Here is an 18762-nt window from a genome sequence, read left to right as displayed (position 1 = left end):
CTCAGGGCCTGGGCGCTGTCCCTCAGCTCTTCAGCGCAAGGCGAGTGCTCTACCACTTGAGCCACAGCACCACGTCTGAGCCGGGCGCCGGTGGCTCACACCTGTCATCCTAGCTACTCAGGAGGCTGAGATCTGAGGATCACGGTTCAAAGCCAGCCTGGGCAGGGAAGTCTGTGAGACTCTTATCTCCAATAAACCACTCAGAAAACGGGAAGTGGTGCTGTGGCTCAAGTGGTAGAAGCACTAACCTTACCCTGAGTTCAAGCCCCATGACCAGCAAAAAAAAGAGCATCTGTATACAGGTTGCTGTTAAATCACAAGAGTACTATTTGGTCAGAGGAGAAGGATAGAAAACAAAAGAATAGGAACTTCTGTTTCCCCCATTAGTATTGTTCTGTGTGTGTGCCATCCTGGGGCTTGAACTCAGAGCCTGGGCGCTGTCCCCAAGCTCTTTTTGCTCAAGGCTAGTGTTGTACCACTTGAGCTACATCTCAATAAACTACTTTTTAGTAGTTTATTAGAGATAAGAGTCTCATGGACTTTCCTGAGGTTTGCTTTGAGTCATGATCCTTAGGTCTCAGATGTGAGCCAACAGTGCCCAACAATGTAGCTTTTTTCAGTTTCTCTATACTCTGCATTCATCTCTCCCTTTCTTCCCCTCCCCCTCTGTATCTGTCTCCTTTCCTCTCCCTCTTTCCTTCTCCATCTCTCCATCTCTCCTCCACTTGTATGTGTGTGTAACATCTTTCAACTCAAATTCATCTTTATTGATCTTTGGTTGCATAATCACATGGTTAGGAATCTCCCCCATCCTGTGAGCTCAGCCCTTTCTTCAGTCTGCCTGCTTCCAGCAGTCCCAGACAGAGCTGGCCAACATCCCAGCGGAAACTCTTGTGGCGCGTCTACTTCACAAAGCTATTCAAAAGAGCCTGGTAGGAGAGTAGGTAGGATCATTGGGTTCAGGGAGCAGGACACCTGACAGGACTGAGGTCAGGAAGCACAGCATAAGCCACACCACAGAGATCAGAGTTCTAATCCGGCCGGCCTGCCTTGCTTGCATTGCAAAAGTGGGGCTCGAATAGAATGCTAGTCTTGAGCACAAAAGCTCAGGGATTGCATCCAGGCCTGAGTTCGAGCCTTAGCACTACCAACCACCAGGAAGGGAAGAAAGAGGAGAAGAAGGAGGAGAAGAGGGGGAAGGGGGAGGAGGGGTAAAGAGGAGGAGAAGGAGGAGGAGGAAGAGGAGAGAGGAGGAGGAGGAGGAGAGGAAGAAGAAGAGGAGGAGGAGGAGGAGAAGAGAGAAGAAGAGAAAGAAGGAGGAGGAGAAGAAGAGAAAAAGAAGAGAGAAGAGGAGGAGGAAGGAGGAGGAGAAAAAGAGGAAGAAAGAAGGAAGAGGAGGAGGAGGAAGAAGAAAGAAGAGGAGGAAGGAGGAAGAGAAAAAGAGGAAGAAAGAAGGAAGAAGAGGAGGAGGAGGAAGAAGAAAAAAAAGAAGGAAGAGGAGAAGGAGGAAAGGAAGAGGACACTGAGGCACAGAGAATTATTTTCTGGGTTTACCCAGCCATAAGAAACAGCCAAGATTGAGACTCCAGCTTCTTTCAGAATATCAGTCTGTGTTGTTTTGTTAATACTGTGGTTTTGTGTGTGTGTGTGTGTGTGTGTGTGTGTGTGCCAGTCTGGAGCTTGAACTCAGGGTCTCGATCTCTCTCACTTGGCTTTTTCTCTCAAGGCTAGCATTCTACCACTTGAGCCACCGTTCCACTTCTGGCTTTTTGCTAGTTAATTGGACATGAGATTCTCACAGACTGTCCTTCCCAGGCTGGCTTTGAACCACAATCCTCAGATCTCAGCCTCCTGAGTAGCTAGGATGACAGGCATGAGCCACCGGCACCCAGCTTCATCTCCAATCTTGACGCCTGATTTTACAAAACCCAAATCTCAGAGGCAATTAACAAGGAAGCAAACATGTAGCTCTCTGCTCAGCTGGGTGGACTGGAAATGACACCCCATGGAGCAGTCATGCTTGGACCACACCAGCTGACTCCCTGGGGAGTCTACCACAGCGCCACTTCCAGTTTTTTGGTGGTTTATGGGAGATAAGAGTCTCACAGACTTTCCTGCCCGGGGCTGGCTTTGAACCGCAGTCATCAGGTCTCAGCCTCCTGAGTAGCTAGGATGACAGGTGTGAGCCACCGGCGCCCGGCTGCCCTTTCTCTCTTGAACTGGACAGTCAAAGTCGAGCTTAGGGCTAGAGAATGCGGAATCCAACAGAACAGTCGGTGTCAGCCTGAGCAAAATTTACATGGCTGGTTGATCATTAATGAAACACCTGATATTTGGTTACAGCTCTATAAACTCCTGGTGACATCTGCCTTTGTGTGTGTGTTCTAGGAACGCCCCAAAATCCAGCTCTAGGCTGCAGAGCTGGAAGAGGGAATTGACGTTTGCCTAGTTCATGGCTAACCCAGATAGAGGGGCTCAAGGAGCCTTCTGGGGTCCTGGAGAGCATCTTGAGACCTGGAATTATGGGGAATCTGGTCAACAGACCATGTGCTGGAAAGCCAGATACCAACCCCAGGCCCAGGAGGCCCCATGGCCCAGTCCCCCACACCCATCTATTATGATGAGAACCATACATGTGTGTGATGCCTGAATTAGGCCGCACCCTTCCCAGCAGGCCATGAGGGCATACAGCATGTGCATGTGTGGAACACACAGGTGCAGGCCTGTGTGTTCATAAGAGTCTGTCAGTAGGACTCCGCCATCACCACCAAGGCCCTTGCTTTCCCAGCACTCCCCCCCCCCCCCATAGATGACAGCGCAGATGCTTGGATGGCTGCAGGAGACCAGAGAATGAGCTGAAGAGGCCTTTCTTCCTCCACATCTGTGGGTGGAGGGCACAGCCATCGCCAGACCCAGGCAACAGCTCCACTGTGGGGAAGACTTCCGGGGGATGTGGCATCTTTGCAAAGGACCATCTGCGAAGCTTTTCTCTTTTCCCAGCCATGCCCTGTGGTCTGTCTCAGCTCTGATCCACACGGCTGGGAGGCAGAGGCTGGGGTGGAATCCACACCGCTGGAATTTGCACCCGATTTGCATCTCTTTTGCATATACCCACAGCCTTTCCAGATTTTTCTCCAGCCAGGCTTGTCAGAGCCCCCCAAGCCTGTGCTTTGCTCACCACCTGCAGCTCCTTATTCATGTGTGTATGGTGGGGGGTGGGGTGGGGTACAGAGTGTCCCCTCCCCCTCCGGTCACCAGAGGGTGCCTAGGGAGGCTGAGGGGGTCCTGGGACCACACTGGGTACACCCTGGATGGTGGTGTGTAAAGAAGTTCTGCAACGCCAGGCGCCGGTGCCTCACACCTGTCATCCTAGCTACTCAAGAGGCTGAGATCTGAGGATCATGGTTCAAGGCCAGTCCTGGGCAGGAAAGGCTGTGAAACTCTTATCTCCAATAAACCGCCAGAAAACCAGAAGTGGCACTGTGGCTCAAGTAGCAGAGCACTAGCCTTGAACTGAAGAGCTGAGGTACAGTGCACAGGCCCAGAATTCCAGCCCCATGACCGATTCCATCCCCCCCCCCAAAAAAAAGCATCTCTACAAGATGAAAGGGAGCAGTTTGAAAAGGATATTCCTAATAAGCTCATTTGGAAGGCAGAAAAAAGTCATGGTTTTTATTTTGTCGGTCAGGGGCTTGAACTCAGGGTCTAGGCGCTCTTCAGCTCAAGGTGAGCACTCTACCACTTGAGCCACAGTATCGCTTCTGGTTTTCCGGTGGTTTATTGGAGATAAGAGTCTCACGGATTTTCCTGCCTGAGGCTGGCTTTGAACCATGATCCTCACATCTCAGCCTCCTGAGGAGCTGGGATTATAGGCGTGAGCCACCAGTGCCCAGCATGTTTTTTTTTAATTACTAGTCTTGAGGCTTCAACTCAGGGCCTAGGAACTGTCCCTTAGCTTTTTTTTCCTTAAAGCTAGTGCTTGACCACTCAAGCCACCACTCCACGTCCAGCTTTTTGGTAGTTAATTGGAGATAAGAGTCTCACAGGCTTTCCTGCCCAGGCTGACTTCAAACCATGATCCTCAGGTCTGTCTCCTAAATAGCTAGGATTACAGGCGCCCGGCAGAAAAGAGTCTTTCACAAAGTACTCTCAGCTCCAGCAATCCCCAAGGTGCTGAGAGAAGGGGTGTGAAGTAGTCCTCCACCTCCTTCACGGCACGAATCATCACAGCCAAGAGACAGGAGCAACCAGTGGCCATTGTGAGGATCAAAAAGCGATCTTTAGCATTACCCGGATTTACCTAGGGACACAAGCTCGCAATGTGGATGAATCTGGAAGACATTATGATAAGTTAACTATTCACTTTGTGTGTGTGTGTGTGTGTGTGTGTGTGTGTGTGTGTGTGTGTGTGTGTGTGGGAGCCTTAGGCTCTTGCTTAGCTTTTGTTTTTTTGTTCCTCAAGGCTGGAGCTCTAGCTCTCAAGCCACACCTCCCCTTGCTAGCTAATTGGAGATAAGAGTCTTTCAGATTTGTTTGCCTGGATAGTCTTTGAACTGCAGTCCTCAGATTTCAGGCTCCTGAGTGCTAGGATCACAGGTGTGAGCCACCGGTGCCCAGCTTAAAGACATATTTTATGTCATGTGTGTTTTACCACAATGAATCTAAAAATGCACACCCAGAGACAAAATCTCCTGGGAGACACGTGCCGTCCCAGATTGGAAAGCGGAAGGAAGGAGGCAAAACTAGGTCTGGGATCCAAGCATCTTTTCCCCTTGCAGTCTCCCTTGAGTGAGAATTTGAATTCTGATCTTCCAATTCTTTCTCAAGCACAACTGGAGGGGCTCCATGGAACTTTTCCTTTACTACTAGGTCTAAAATTAGAATGATTGGGGAATCCATGGCGGAGTCTGTGGTGTCTCTACGTATGGGCACAGGCCACACATACCGGCCTGCTAGGGATGTGCCCTGGCTGCCATAGCATGAACATTTTCAAACAGAAAATCAAATAAATCATACCTAACGGACATTCCACCACACACACATACACACACACGCAGTGTGTACACAGGTAGCTTTGGTGGTCCTGGGGACTGAACTCAGGGCTTCATGCGTTTACAAGGCTGGTGCTCTACCGCTTGGGCCACACCTCCAGCCCCATTGCACTTTGGTTATTTTCAAGGTAGAGTCTCACTCTGTGCCCAGGTTGGCCTGTCCTGCAGTCCTCCCTCCTTCTGAGCTCTCCTGTGTGGCTGGTGATGACAGCTGCACAGCTGTACCCAGCCCTGTGCGTCCTCCATTGGTCAGTCTTGCGATCCTCTTCTCCCCTTTGATCCCCTGATTTCCACCTTCCAAGTAGCTAGGATTACAGACCTGAGCCACTGCGCTTGGCTCCAGGACCTAACTTTGGTAATGACATTTATCTTGTGTGCTTTCTCTCTCGATGTGCATAGAGCAGTATATAGAATCTAAGTTTTCATAAAATATTTTGAAAAGTTACTGCAGACATCCTATTTCACCCACACTTGAGTAAATTTCTCCTGAAAACAAGAGTATTTCTTACATGATCATGTAACTACAGAGAAAAGTACCAGCAACTCCCTGAGCTGTTGAACCTACAATTCACACACATACTTGCAGGGTATCAGGACCAAGACAAATGTCAAGAACTGTTTGAGTTATGCTTCGTTGGTTTACTTTATAATGGAACAGTGCCCTCTACCGACTACTTTCAATAATGGTTTTTTGTTTTTTTATAGTTTTTTTCTTACAAGAAGAGCCCAAGCAGCCGGGTGCTGGTGGCTCATACCTGTAATCCTAGCTACTCAGGAGGCTGAGATCTGAGGATCACGGTCCAAAGCCAGCCCGGGCAGGAAAGACCATGAGACTCCCATCTCCAATAAACCACTAGAAAACCCGAAGTGGCGTTGTAGCTCAGGTGGTAGAGTGCTTGCCTTGAGCTGAAGAGCTGAGGGACAGCGCCCAGGCCCAGAGTTCAAGCCCCACAACTGACCAAAAAAAAAAGAAGAAGAGCCCAAGCCCAGGGGAATGAGACCAAACTACTTTATGTGCATGTGCAACCATGGAACAGTGAGCATTGCTAGGACTGGTTTGGAAATGGACAGAGGAGAAAGAGAGCGATTGATGGAGGAGGTGACTCTGATCACGACACATTGCAGATCTAAATGACACGCTAAAAAATGAAATTCTGGCCAAGGACTGGTGGCTCATGCCTGTAAGCCTAGCTACTCAGGAAACAGATCTGAAGGTTGTGGTTCAAAGCCAGCTTGGGCTGAAAAGTCACTGTGAGACTCTTATCTCCAATTATCCACCAGAAAACCAGAAGTGGCGCTGTGGCTCAAAGTGGTAGAGTGCTGGCCTTGCACAAAAGAGCTCAGGGACAGCACCCAGGCCCCGAATTCAATCCCCACGACCAAAAAAAAAAAATCCCTGTCTGAACTTTGGTGGCTCATGCCTATAATCTTAGCTATTCAGGGGGCTGAGAGCTGAGGATCCCAGTTCAAAGCCAATTGGGCAGAAAAGTTCATGAGATTCTTATCTCTAACTTGCAAAAAGCTGGAAATGAAGGCAGGGCTCAAGTGGTAGAGCACCAGCCTTTGAGTGAAAAAGCCAAGGGAGACATCATGGCCTCCATTTCCCATACCCGGGAAGTCCAGGGCTTGGTTAGATTCAAGTCAGGTGTTTCAGGCTTACATATGACACAGACCTGGGTGTCCCTGCCTTAGGAGGAAACCAAGCTTGCTCCACCTTGGTGTAAGTGGTGATACTCAGTAATCAGGCATAAAGGTGAGTTTAGGAGCAACTGTGGAACAGGTCTTTGTCTCCAAGCAAGCATCCCGCTGTGCACAGCTCCCAGTTTTCAGCATCTGTGTGTGTGTGTGTGTGTGATGTACTTGAGTTTGGACTCAGCATCTGGGCATTGTCCCTTAATTTTTTCACTCAAGGCCGGTACTCTACCACTTGAGTCAGCCTCTGTTTCTGGCTTTGTGGTAGTTAATTGGACACAAAAGCCTCACAGACTTTCCTGCCTGGGTGGCTTTGAACATCCATCCTCAGATCACAGCCTCCTGAGTAGTAAGGCTTAGATGTGAGCCACCAGTGGTTGGCTGTTTCTAATTTTTGACAGAACCAGTTAAACTGGCCATTGCAAAATAGCAATTCTTCTAATTTTATCTTTCTTTCTCCGTTGATCATGTTTATATAAAGGAGACCTTGCTCCCTCGGAATGGTGTGAATGTGGCTTGTGCCTCAGGCTTTGTGTGCTGGAAGCTAGGTTCTTTGTGTGGTAATGTTGAAGGGTAGTGGAACCTTTAAGAGGCAGGGCTTGGGGGAGGTGGTAAGGTCACTGGGGGCAGCTCATACCCAGTCCCTCCACGAAGCCATGCTATGATGCAGCCTCAGAGGTTTTCACCAGCTGTCAATGCCATGCTCTGTTCCTAAATCTGCACAACCAAGAGCTATAAGCTGTGATTTCATGAAAGAAGTGTACACCCATGCACAAGCACAAATGAGAGCTAATGCTGTATGTGTGTGAAGGTACCTGTATCTGCATGAACATTAAGAGGTGGTAATGGCATGCTAACGTAAGGATGCGTACAGAACGTCCAGCAACGTGAACAAATCCTTCTCTATAGAGCAGGTACCTTTTTGCTCTTCTGCCACAGAACACAGGACTGTTCCTGAGAACCTAGTCTAATCTTTGCCAATGTGATAGGCTAACAGTCGTATCTCAGGGCAGTTTTAATTTGTGTTTCCCTTACCAGGAATGAAGCCAAGTCCTTTCATATGGCTAAGGGTCATTTAACATGTCTTACATTTACATACACTTTCTGTTCTTGTCTTTTGCTGGCTTTCTTCTAGCAAATAATTTCTTGACTGAAATTTTTGTGAGTTTTGTGCATATCAGGAAGGCTTGTGGCAGAAGTTGCAAAGGGTTGTATCTCAGCCTATTATTTCCTTGCTTTGCTCATTTTCTTTTCTGTTTGCCAGGCAGAAGATGTTTTCTTTTGTTTTGTTTTGAGGTCACCTAGCTTCTGGTCTTTGTTTCAGACTTTTTAGTCAGCGTGTGTGTGTGTGTGTGTGTGTGTTGGGGTTTGAATGAAAAGCCTTGCTTAGCTTTTTTGCTCAAGGCTGGTAGTCTACCATGTGAACCACAGCTCCACTTCTGGTTTTTAGTGGTTAACTTGAGATAATAGTCTCTCAGATTTGTCTGCCCCAGCTAGCTTTGAACTGTGATTCTCAGTTCTTAACCTCTTGAATAGGCTTACAGGTGTGATGATCTCTTCCTCCTCCTCCTTTTGTGCAGGTCCCAGGGCTTGAACTCAGGGCCTGGGCACTGCTCCCGAGCTTCTTTTGTTCAAGGCCAGTACTCTAGCACTTGAACCACACTTTCATTTTCTACTTTTTTTTTTTTCCAGTGGTGGGACCTGAACTCTGGGTCTGGGCACTGTCCTTCAGCTCTTCAGTTCAAGACTAGCACTCTGCCACTTGAGCCACAGTGCCACTTCCAGCTTTTTCTACTTATGTGGTACTGAGGAATCAAACCCAGGGCCTCATGCATGCAAGGCAAGCGCTCTACCACTAAGCCACCTTCCCAGCCCCATTTTCTACCTCTTATATATCCTACAAACCTACTGTTTGTGTGGTCTTGCTTCCAGACCATTGCAAAACTGGGTTCTCCTGCTGTAAATTCTTTTCTCTCGACACTATTTATCAAGTTCTTGGTTAAACCAGAGGCAAAGTTCAAATACCACCTTTGCCAGTAAGTTGGTGCAACACTTCTATGTTGGCCTCCTACTCATTGCCGGGGCATCACGCCCTATTTCTCTCCAATTTTCTTTTCTATCCTCTTTTCTGTATAGGTTATACAGCCTGAGGTATTTTGTTATACTAGTAGAAAATGAATTAATATAGATGTCATGTTTCCAAGGACAGATGATACTAGAATGAGTCTTCCAGCTTACTTGCACGCCCTTGCTTTCTCTAGTTGTAGTCAGATTCTGAGTGTGTGCTGTGTTGATGCCTGGGAAGGTGGAGAGGATAACTGTCAGTGGTTAGAAGCCACTGGCTAAATGTATGTGAAGCAGTTTGGACAGAGCTTCAAAACAATGCTGAGCAGGGAGGCAGGGAGGGGGAGGAAGGTACGAGGGCAGGGATAGTTAGGGGAAACAAAGGAGGAGGCAACAATGCTTGATAAGAAATGTACTCATTACCTTGCTCATGCAATTGTAACCCCTCTGTATGGTATTCTCACAATAAAAAACTTAATAAAAAATGCTAAGCAAAGAAAAAGAGCCAGTCGTCAGCAGCTCACCCCTGTAATGCTAGATACTCAGGAAGCTGAGATCCGAGGATCACAATGCAAAGCCAGCCCTGGCAGCAAATTCCATGAGATTCTTTTTTTTTTTTTTCTGTTGGTCGTGGGGCCTGAACTCTGGGCCTGGGCGCTGTCCCTCAGCTCTTCAGCTCAAGGCTAGTACTCTACCACTTGAGCCACAGCACCACTTCCGGTTATCTGGAGATAGAGTCTCATGGTCTTTCCAGCCCTGGCTGGCTTTGAACTGTGATCCTCAGGTCTCAGCCTCCTGAGTAGCTAGGATTACAGGTGTGAGCCACCAGCGCCCGGCTCCGTGAACCACCAGAAAACAGGAAGTGGCTTTGTGGTTCAAGTAGTTGAGTGCTAGCCTTGAGCTGAAGAGCTGAGGGACAGTGCCCAGGCCCAGAGTTCAAGCCCCATGACTAACCAAAAAAAAAGATCAAAATCAGCCCAGGCAGGAAAATCTATGAGACTCTTATCTCCAATTAACCAGCAAAAGCAGGACATGAAGTAGAGGTGTGACTTGAGTGGCAGAGAACCAGCCTTGAGCAAAAAAAGCTCAGGGACAATGTCCAGGCCCTGAATTCAAGCCCCAAGACTGACACAGAAAAAAGAAAGAAAAAGAAAAATGAAAAGAATGAGGTCACTGAAATGGGTTGAGTCCTTAATTTGATATGACTGATATCCTTATAAAAGGGTATATTACAGCTGGGCACTGGTGGCATAGACTTTTAATCCTAGGTACCCAGGAGGCTGAAATCTGAGGACTGTGGTTCAAAGCCAGCCCAGCAAAGAAAAGTCTCCATGATACTCTTAGCTCCAATTATCCACTCAAAAACTGGAAGTGGCACTGTGGCTCAAGTGATAGAGCACTAGCTTTGAGCACAAAGAGGCACAGGGACAGTGCTCAGGCCCTGAGTTCAAGCCCCACAATTGACAAAAAAAAAAAAAAGTGGGTATATTACACACAGATAAGCCCACAGTGGACCTGATACTTTCCTGTACCATCTTAATCTTTATCTTGAAAGATTTTTCCCTCTTACACCTGGACTCAGTGTCTATTTGGACATTGAACTTCTCACCAGCCTGGGCAGACAAATCTGAGACACTTGTCTCCAGTTAACCAGCAAAGGACTAGAAGTGGAGTAATTTTTTTTTTTTTGGGGGGGGGGGACCGGTTGTGGGGCCTGAACTCGGCCTTCGTGCTGTCCCTCAGCTCTTCAGCTCAAGGCTAGAGCTCTACCACTTGAGCCACAGCGCCACTTCCGGCTTTTTTCTTTTTGCTTATGTGGTGCTGAGAAATCGAACCCAGGGCCTCAGGCATGCAAGGCAAGCGCTCTACCACTGAGCCACCTTCCCAGCCCGAAAGTGGCGTAATTTTTAAAAACAGATTTCCTTTTTAATTAACACAAACATATTGTGCATATTGATGGAGTACAGTGTGGTAAACATGTTGCCCCAGACTTTTTTTTGTTGATCATGGGGCCTGAGCGCTGTGTCCTTCAGCTCTTCAGCACAAGGCTAGCGCTCTAAAACTTGAGCCACAGCACCACTTCCAGCTCTTTCTGCTTAAAGTGGTGCATGATGAATTGAACCAAGGGCCTCATGCACACAAGGCAAGCACTCTACCATTGAGCCATCTTCCCAGACCCTGCCCAGACTTTTGAACTTGAACTTGAGATGTTTCACGAGGCTCCACACCCATTCTACCACTAGGGGGCAGAAGAACACTTGAGAGTTTGGTGGGAGAGAGGCCCAAATCCCCAGCAGCAATGAGCTAGCTGGGAGTTAGGTGGAGTAAAGGTAGACGTCTAGTTGGAGTAGTGACCTCAGAGCAGTCCTTATGCCATCTGGAAGAGATCTGGCATTACAATTGAGTCTTGGAGAGAAAAAAAACAGGTGTCATCACGAGGAAGAAAGGAAAAACACTGTTGGCCATCATAGGCCTCTGTAGGTTGTCAGGAACAAAAGCCCAGTGCCAGCAAAAGGCCAATGTACTGAAAAGATAGAGATCGCCTTCTAGACAGAAGCAGGGAGTCCAGCCGGGCCTCACAGCAGCAAGCCTTGGCTTACAGCTCTCCTTCCTCCTCAGGATCTGTGCCCTTCCTGTCTAGGCACTTGTCTTCCCCAGCAAAGCTCTTAGCCAGGTCCCCTCTGCTGTCCAGGGGGTGGCCTTGTCACAACCCCATAGGGCACACTGTGTGGGTGTGTTCTAAGTGACTTGCATCTGGAGCATGCACCTTGAACTGCATCCCCTAGAGCACCACCTCTCATCGCCCCTGGGGTCTTGGTGCAAATTCTCAAGGAGAAGAATGTGGCTGGCTCAGTTGAGGGCTGATCGGGGGTGTTGTGTGTGAGAGCATCTGTGAGTTCGAGTAGGATGTAGGCAAATCCTCTTAGGCGGTGCCTTAGTAGTCAGGATCCTAATGAGAGCCAAAGGTTTCACCGAGCTGATGGGGACCTTGATTGGCTAGGTCTGGTTCTGGATGGAAGCCTAGAGTGGCAGTGTGATAGTCAGGTCCCCCAGCAGCCGAGGCACTGACCTCCTTTGAACGGGAAGGAGGAGACGCTGTGCATGCAAATGCAACAAATGCCCACCAGCCACCAACCCAGCCAGCTCCAGCTGCAGAGCCGGGGCCTACCCCAAAGTCCTTGTAGGACTGTCTCTTGGTAGTCGATACTGAGATCACTGCCATTCTTCCTCAGATAGTGTACAAACAGAACCATGTGTCCAGAACGCCCTTGTGCTTGTGCCTTGCCAGCTCTGTGCATTACCCATGCTTTTGGCAGGATGAGGCTGAGGAGCTAAGGCCAGGTGGAGAGAGGGTTTCCTGGATCATTTCTTTTTTTCTGGGGGGGGGGGGTCTGGTTGTGGGGCCTGAACTCGGCCTGGGTGCTGTCCCTCAGCTCTTCAGCTCAAGGCTAGCACTTTACCACTTGAGCCACAGCGCCACTTCTGGCTTTTTTCTTTTTTCTTATGTGGTGCTGAGGAATCAAACCCAGGGCCTCATGCATGCAAGGCAAGCGCTCTACCACTGAGCCACTTCCCAGCCCTCCTGGATCATTTCTAAAGCAGTGCCTGTCTCCCCAAGCCCACTCCTTGATCACTTACCTTAACTCACCCAACCACTGATGATCCTGAAAAGATCTCCAAACACACTTGAATCCCCCCACTCCATGGGATAAATGAAAAGTCAGGAATTAGATCCTGTGACATGGTTTGTGGAAGAGTGGAAGTGAACCTGGACCACTCCCCCCAACCTCCTCACCTCAACGTTCCCAAACACATTCTACCTGGGCAGGTAAAGAATTTGGCATTATCTTGCTGCCAGAGGCTCACACTTGTAATCCTAGCTACTCATAATGCTGAGATCTGCAGGACTGTAGTTTGATACTGAGCAGAAAAGTCCGTTGGACTCTACCTCCAAATTAACCAGCAAACAGCAGAGCTGGAGGCATGGCTCTAATGGCAGAGAACCAGCTAAGCAAGAAAGTCTAGCGAGTACAAGACCTTGAATTCAAACCCTGGGTACACCAGGGACAAAGTATAGTTAACTAATCTGACGATAATTGGATGTGGTTTGTGCTAGCCATACCTTCCTATCACAATGAACCCACCAGTTTTCTCTTAACTAGGCATTAGTATTTTGAGGGTGAGGAGACTAAAGCTCAAAGTCAGTATAACAGAAGTCAGCATAAAGACTCTGGTTGAGCTCTTGGTTTCTCTTATCTCTGTGATAAAGTTGGACCAGCAGAATGCCCACCTCAATTCCCACTTTCCAAGCTGGACACTTGTAGGTCACATCTGTAATCCTAGCTATTCAGATGGCTCAGACCTGTGGATTGTGGTTCACAGCCAGCCTAGGTAGGGATATCCATGAAACTCTTAGCCCTGATTAACCAACAAAAACTGCAGCTGTGGCTCAAGTGGTAGAGCGCCAGTCTTGAGACAGTGTCCAGGCCCTACAGTGTCCAGGCCCTAAGTTCAAGTCCCAGGACCAGTGTGGCATGCTCACACCCACATTCACACACACAAATCTCCTTTCTTAAGACACTGTAGCCTATGCAGGTCTTTCACTACTCCAAGGACCCCAGGAGGGCTGAGAGTGGATGAGAGGAGAAATACTGAGGAGTAAATTCTGCTCATAGGATAAAGGGACCCATGAGGGTGCATTTTTCTACGTCTTGGTGAGGCACTGGGGCTAGCAGCGGCCCTACCATCAACACAGGCTATTTCAGATTCCTTGGTTACTCTCACACCTGGCCTCTTAATCACAGCCTGTCTTGCATCGTGACCCAATTGGCTCCCAAGACAAAACTTATTCCCCAAAGTCGGCCAGCGTTTTCTCGCTGCTAGGCACTTCTCCCTTGGCTCCCAGTCCTGCTTGGAATGCCCTCCTTCTCCAAGCCGCTTCTCCCACTTCTGTGCTCCATAAAACCCATCTTTCCTTTTAAAATCCAGGCAAGAGCTGGGCGTGGCAGCTAGTGCGCATGCTGGAATCCCAGCCCTGGAGGCAAGGAGGCTCGTGAGTCGGAGGCCGGCTTGGGCTGCATCGTGAACCTCTGCTTCAAATACAAATACATTTAATTACTCCCATCCGGGCGCGGGTGGCTCACGCCTGTGATCCTAGCCACCTCAGGAGGCTGAGATCTGAGGATCGCGGTTCAAAGCCAGCCCATGAGACTCCGATCTCCAATTAATCCCCCCAAAAGCTGGAGGCAGAGCTGTGGCTCGCGCGGTGGAGCCCTAGCCTTGAGCCAAAAAGCTAAGGGACAGCGTCCAGGCCCCGGGTTCAAACCCCGGTGCTGGCACGACACAGCACCCCACGCAACACAGCCCCGGTCCCCTTTCGGCAGCAGGTTTCCACCGACGACGTGGACAGGGTCGGCAACCCGAAGTCGGCGTGGCGTCCAAAGAGTTGCGGGCACGGACTTCTGCAAACACTCCGCGAAGCCAAGCGGCCCCGGTTGGCTGCCGGGGAACAGGGCCGCGGTGCGGCGGCGGCAGGACCGGCCTCCCCCCCCCCCCCCCCCCCCCCCCCCGCCCGCCCCGGCGCTCGGGAGGGAGAGGCGGCTCCCGCCACGCCCAGCCCCGGACCGCTTGTTTATGCCCGGACTCGGCGCGCGCCCGCCGCCCGTCACGTGACCGCCCCGCCCCTCCCCTCCGCTCCCGGCTGGCTCCGCCCGCCGCGCCGGCTCTTCTTTCTGCCTCCTTCGGATCACAAGACCTCTCAGCGGCCCCCCCCCCTCCGGGATCCCTCCGCCGTCCCCGCCCCCTCCACCTAAAACCTCTTCTTGTTTCTTTTTCCGGCATTACTGCACTGCCCGTAATAAGCGCCATGTCCTGTTCCGTCGGCAGAGGCCGCCGATCTCGGTTATCTGTCCTTCGGTCAGCGGGGAGGCGGCGGCGCGCGTCCGGGACTCTTTCCCGTGGCGGAAGCCGCGCCGGCCGCGGACGCTTCACGCCGGAGGGGAGGTGCTGTGTGTCCAAGATGGCGGCGCCCTGTAGGCTGGGGAAACTGTGAGGTAAACAGCTGAGGGGGAGGAGACGGTGGGTGAGTACCGGGCCGTTCCCCCTTCCTCTTCGTGGGCGCTTCGCGGGGCCGCCCTGGCAACATGGCCCCGGCTTGGGGGGCCCCGGGGGAGGCGGGGGCAGGGGCCCGAGCCGCCGGGCAGGGGTCCGGGGAAGGGGGTTCCGCGGGCTTTCTCCTCCCCCTGCGCCTGTCTCCGGCGGGGCCGGGCCGGGGTTGGCGGGCCGGGGGGGATGGGGGGAGGCGGGCCGGGCGGGCACGTCACCCCTGCGCGGCGACCGAGGGGACGGCGCCCCCCGGGCCCCGCGGCTGAGGGCAGGGACGAGGTGGGCCCTTCGCCAGCCCCTCGCTTGTTGGGGTGACAGGGTCGCGGGGGGGGGGGGCGCGGTGCGGAGGTCAGGGGGCAGACCTGGGCCGGAGCGGGAGGACCGGGGCCGGGCGGCGGGCCGGGCGGGCCGGGCCGGGGAGGGTGGGTGAGGGGAGAATGAATGGAGGCCGCCCGCGGGCGTCGGGGCCGGTGGACTCGGTGTCTCGGCGGAAAGCGGCCCGGCCCGGGTGCCTCGCGCCCGGGACGCTCGCAGTGGACGGAGGGAGACAGTTACCGTCCAGTCAGCACCGGTGGACCTACGGGGACAGCCCTGTGCAGAGCCGCTCATTCATTCATTCATTCATTCATTCAGTCGAGGAACCGCGAGAGGAAGAGCCGGCGACCCAGAGCTTGTTAGAATTAAAGCGCTTTCTTTGTGTTGCTTCTTAGAGTTGCCTTCGTGTATTTTGGGCTTGGGATGGGGAGACTCGGCAGGGAGGGCGGTCTCCCTAACTCCTAACCGTAGCTGCGATCTGATCTGTCTCTCGTTTCTCTCTGATTTTCTCTATCTCTGTCTCTCTGTCTCCCTGCCTGCCTGTCTGTCTCTGTCTGCCTGTCTGTCTCTGTCTCTGTCTCTGTCTCTTTCTCAACTCTTTGGTTTTAGACAAAGGAAGAGGTAGCCTCCAGTCTTCTCAGATGAAGAAACTGAGACCTGGAGAAATTTGAGGTAATTTTCCCAAGGTCACACCCCCTAATCTAAGCCAGGACTGCAACTAAAGTCCTGACTGGTCCCCAGAACTTGACTCTTCCCATTTGTCTGTTATTTGATCAAAATTAGCCTGTTATTAAGTGATGATAGTCATTTGCTCTGTGTGTGTGTGTGTGTGTGTGTGTTTGTAACTTTGAAGGGGTGAACTTGGCTTATATGCTTTATGCCTTTTCTGTTCCGTTTTGGTTTGTTTTGCTTTGTTTTGAGATAGGGTCTCACCATGTAACCCAGGCTGGCCTCTAACGGTTCCTAGTCTCAGCCTTCTAGTTGTTGGGATTGCCCAGGACCTAGAATTAGGGTTGCTTCATTTTCCTTTCTAAGGTGGTGGGAATGGAAACCGGGTCGCACACGTGCTCTGTAAGTGCTTTACAGTGAATGATTACTGCACCCCCTCCAGTCCTTACCTTATGAGTTTGTTTTGGAAGAAGGCAGTGTTGAATCTGTGAATTTGTTAGTCTAAATTATGCTGCAAAGTATTTGGTATTTTTATAAAACTGGTGTGTTTACTTCAGAAAAGAAGTCCTGTTAAAATCCTTGCTGGATTTTTTTTTTTTTGAAGTAGAAAGAATGGAAGTAGTAATTTACTTTACATAGAGTAATGTGCAAAAACTGTAAAACTAGACTAATACTCTTCTGAGGTACTTTGATTTGTAACTTTGGGATCAGCCTGGAGTCATCTGAATTCAAGCAAGCTGGAGTGGTAAATTTCAGGAAGCATTATAAAATCTAATCTTCTGGGAGCCTTTGATTTACTGAGCAACCACCTGTGATTCTTAAGTTGAACATTTATGAGTAAACCTGGAATATGCAAATGTGAAAACTGATTTAAGGTTTTATAGGGAATTGTACCTTTAACAGTCATGCATCAGGCAAATGAGGCTCCTCAGAAACAGGGAGCTATTCTTTGCTATTGCCCTGGGGAGCAACAGCATCTTCCTCTAACCACCTGGTGTAAACGTAAGGAGTATTTATAGAAGATGTAAATGGAAAATATTCTCTTAGCAAAGTTAATATCTTATCCAAAACACTCTTACATCACATGCCTAGAAGGGCAGATGATGTAAGCTTTCTTTGCTTCATGCATTTTCTGGTGTCATTGACACTTGGTATATTCCTAAATTCCTAGTTAGAAAGAGGCAGTCTTGTTTGTTTTCATTACATTGAAGTGTCTCTAATCCTGTTACTCAGCTAGCTTTTGGTACTGCTACTATTTAAGTGTGATACAGTGCTTTCTGTGAATACCTAGTTTATTTGTGAGATGAAACCTGATGGCCTTATATCTGTATGTGTCATGTTTACAGAGTAGCGGAATCTCCAGAAACAAGGTATGCCAAGCTATGGTGTTCATCAGGAGTACCACACACCCAACATCTGATTATAATGTCAATTAGAGGTTGATGATCATAGGCTTAATGTATCAGTTTGGCGACTTCTTTTTCTTTTAATTTATAATTTATTGAAGAGGTGTCTCTTAAAATAACGTCCAGCTTCTGTTGTGCATAGTTGTGGTGAGTTTTGAGCTGACTTAGAGCTGACTTGATCTTACAGTTCCATCTTCTTTCAAAGTTTTTGAGATTGCAGATGTTTGTCTCTGTGTTCCAGTGTCACAATGAACAAAAATTAGTTTCTCCTAGAATTAATTGAATAATTTTGAATGCCAGTGAACTGAATACAGCAATGCACCAGCCATTTCAAGCTTTTTTTTTTTTTTTTGGTTTAGTTGTGGGCCTGAACTCTGGGTCTGGGTGCTGTCCCTTAGCCATTCAGCTCAAGGTTAGCACTTGAGCCACAGCCCCACTTCCGGCTTTTTTCTTTTTGCTTATGTGGTGCTGAGGAATCGAACCCAGGGCCTCATGCATGCAAGGCAAGCGCTCTACCACTGAGCCACCTTCCCAGCCCCCCCTTTTTTTTTTGCCAGTCCTGGGACTTGAACTCAGGACCTGGGTACTGTCCCTGAGCTGCTTTTGCTCTACCCTTGAGCCACAGTGCCACTTCTGGCTTTTTCTGAGTAGTATATTGGAGATAAGAGTCTCACAAAATTTGCTTTCCAGGATGGCTTCAAATCGCAATCCTTGGATCTCAGCTTCCTGAGTAGCTAGGATGACAGGTATGAGCCACTAGAACCTAGCCTTTTCAAACTTTTTTAAGGAGTCAGAAAGCTTTTTGCCTTTTGCAAATCACCCAGGTTCTCTGAGCCTCAGTTTCTTCATCACTGAACTAAAAGAGTTGGATTGAGTGCTGGGAATGTGACTTAGTAGTAGAGTGCTAATATGCCTAATATACATGAAGTTCTGGGTTTGATTCCTTAGTATCATATAAACAGAAAAAGCTGGAGGTGGTAGTGCGGCCCAAGTGATAGAGTACTAGCCTTGAGCAAAAGAAGCTCAGGGACAGTGCCCAGGCCTTGAGTTCAAGCCCCAGGGCTGGCAAAAAACCAACAAAAAAAAGTTGGATTGTGAGTTAATGAGAATGAGTATTTCTGAGTTTAAATCCCTCTTGGGCTTTAAACATTCTAAATTCATTGCCTCAAAAATATTATTGTTTTTGCTGGGCACCGGTGGCTCATGCCTGTAATCCTAGCTACTCAGGAGGCTGAGATCTGAGGATCACGGTTCAAAGCCAGCCCAGGCAGGAAAGTCTGTGAAACTCTTTTCTCCAATAAGCCACTAGAAAACCAGAAGTGATGCTGTGGCTCAAGCGGTAGAGTGCTTGCCTTGAGCTGAAGAGCACAGGGACGGCACCCAAGCCCAAAGTTCAAGCCCCACAACTGAAAAAAAAAAAAGTATTATTGTTTTTGTAATCACTAAGCATATTGGCTTAC

General features: G+C 49.5%; 1 protein-coding gene across 4 annotated transcripts in view; it reads left to right on the top strand.

The window, feature by feature from the left end:
• The first annotated feature begins 14808 nt into the window (after positions 1 to 14808).
• Tsc1 (TSC complex subunit 1) overlaps positions 14809 to 18762 on the top strand; it is a 68256-nt gene continuing 64302 nt past the window's right edge. For 2 of the 4 annotated variants that reach the window (XM_042681047.1, XM_042681044.1), the window contains exon 1: positions 14809 to 14889. The gene's annotated coding sequence lies outside the window, so the exon portion shown is untranslated. The remainder of the gene's footprint in view (positions 14890 to 18762) is intronic. The other 2 variants (XM_042681045.1, XM_042681046.1) reach the window with 2 other exon arrangements.

This window comes from Dipodomys spectabilis, unplaced genomic scaffold (assembly GCF_019054845.1).
Source record: "Dipodomys spectabilis isolate Male_0828 unplaced genomic scaffold, ASM1905484v1 ptg000067l, whole genome shotgun sequence".
Taxonomy (NCBI): domain Eukaryota; kingdom Metazoa; phylum Chordata; class Mammalia; order Rodentia; family Heteromyidae; genus Dipodomys; species Dipodomys spectabilis.
The sequence above is the reverse complement of the archived record's forward strand: the minus strand, read 5'-3'. Positions and strand labels throughout refer to the sequence as shown.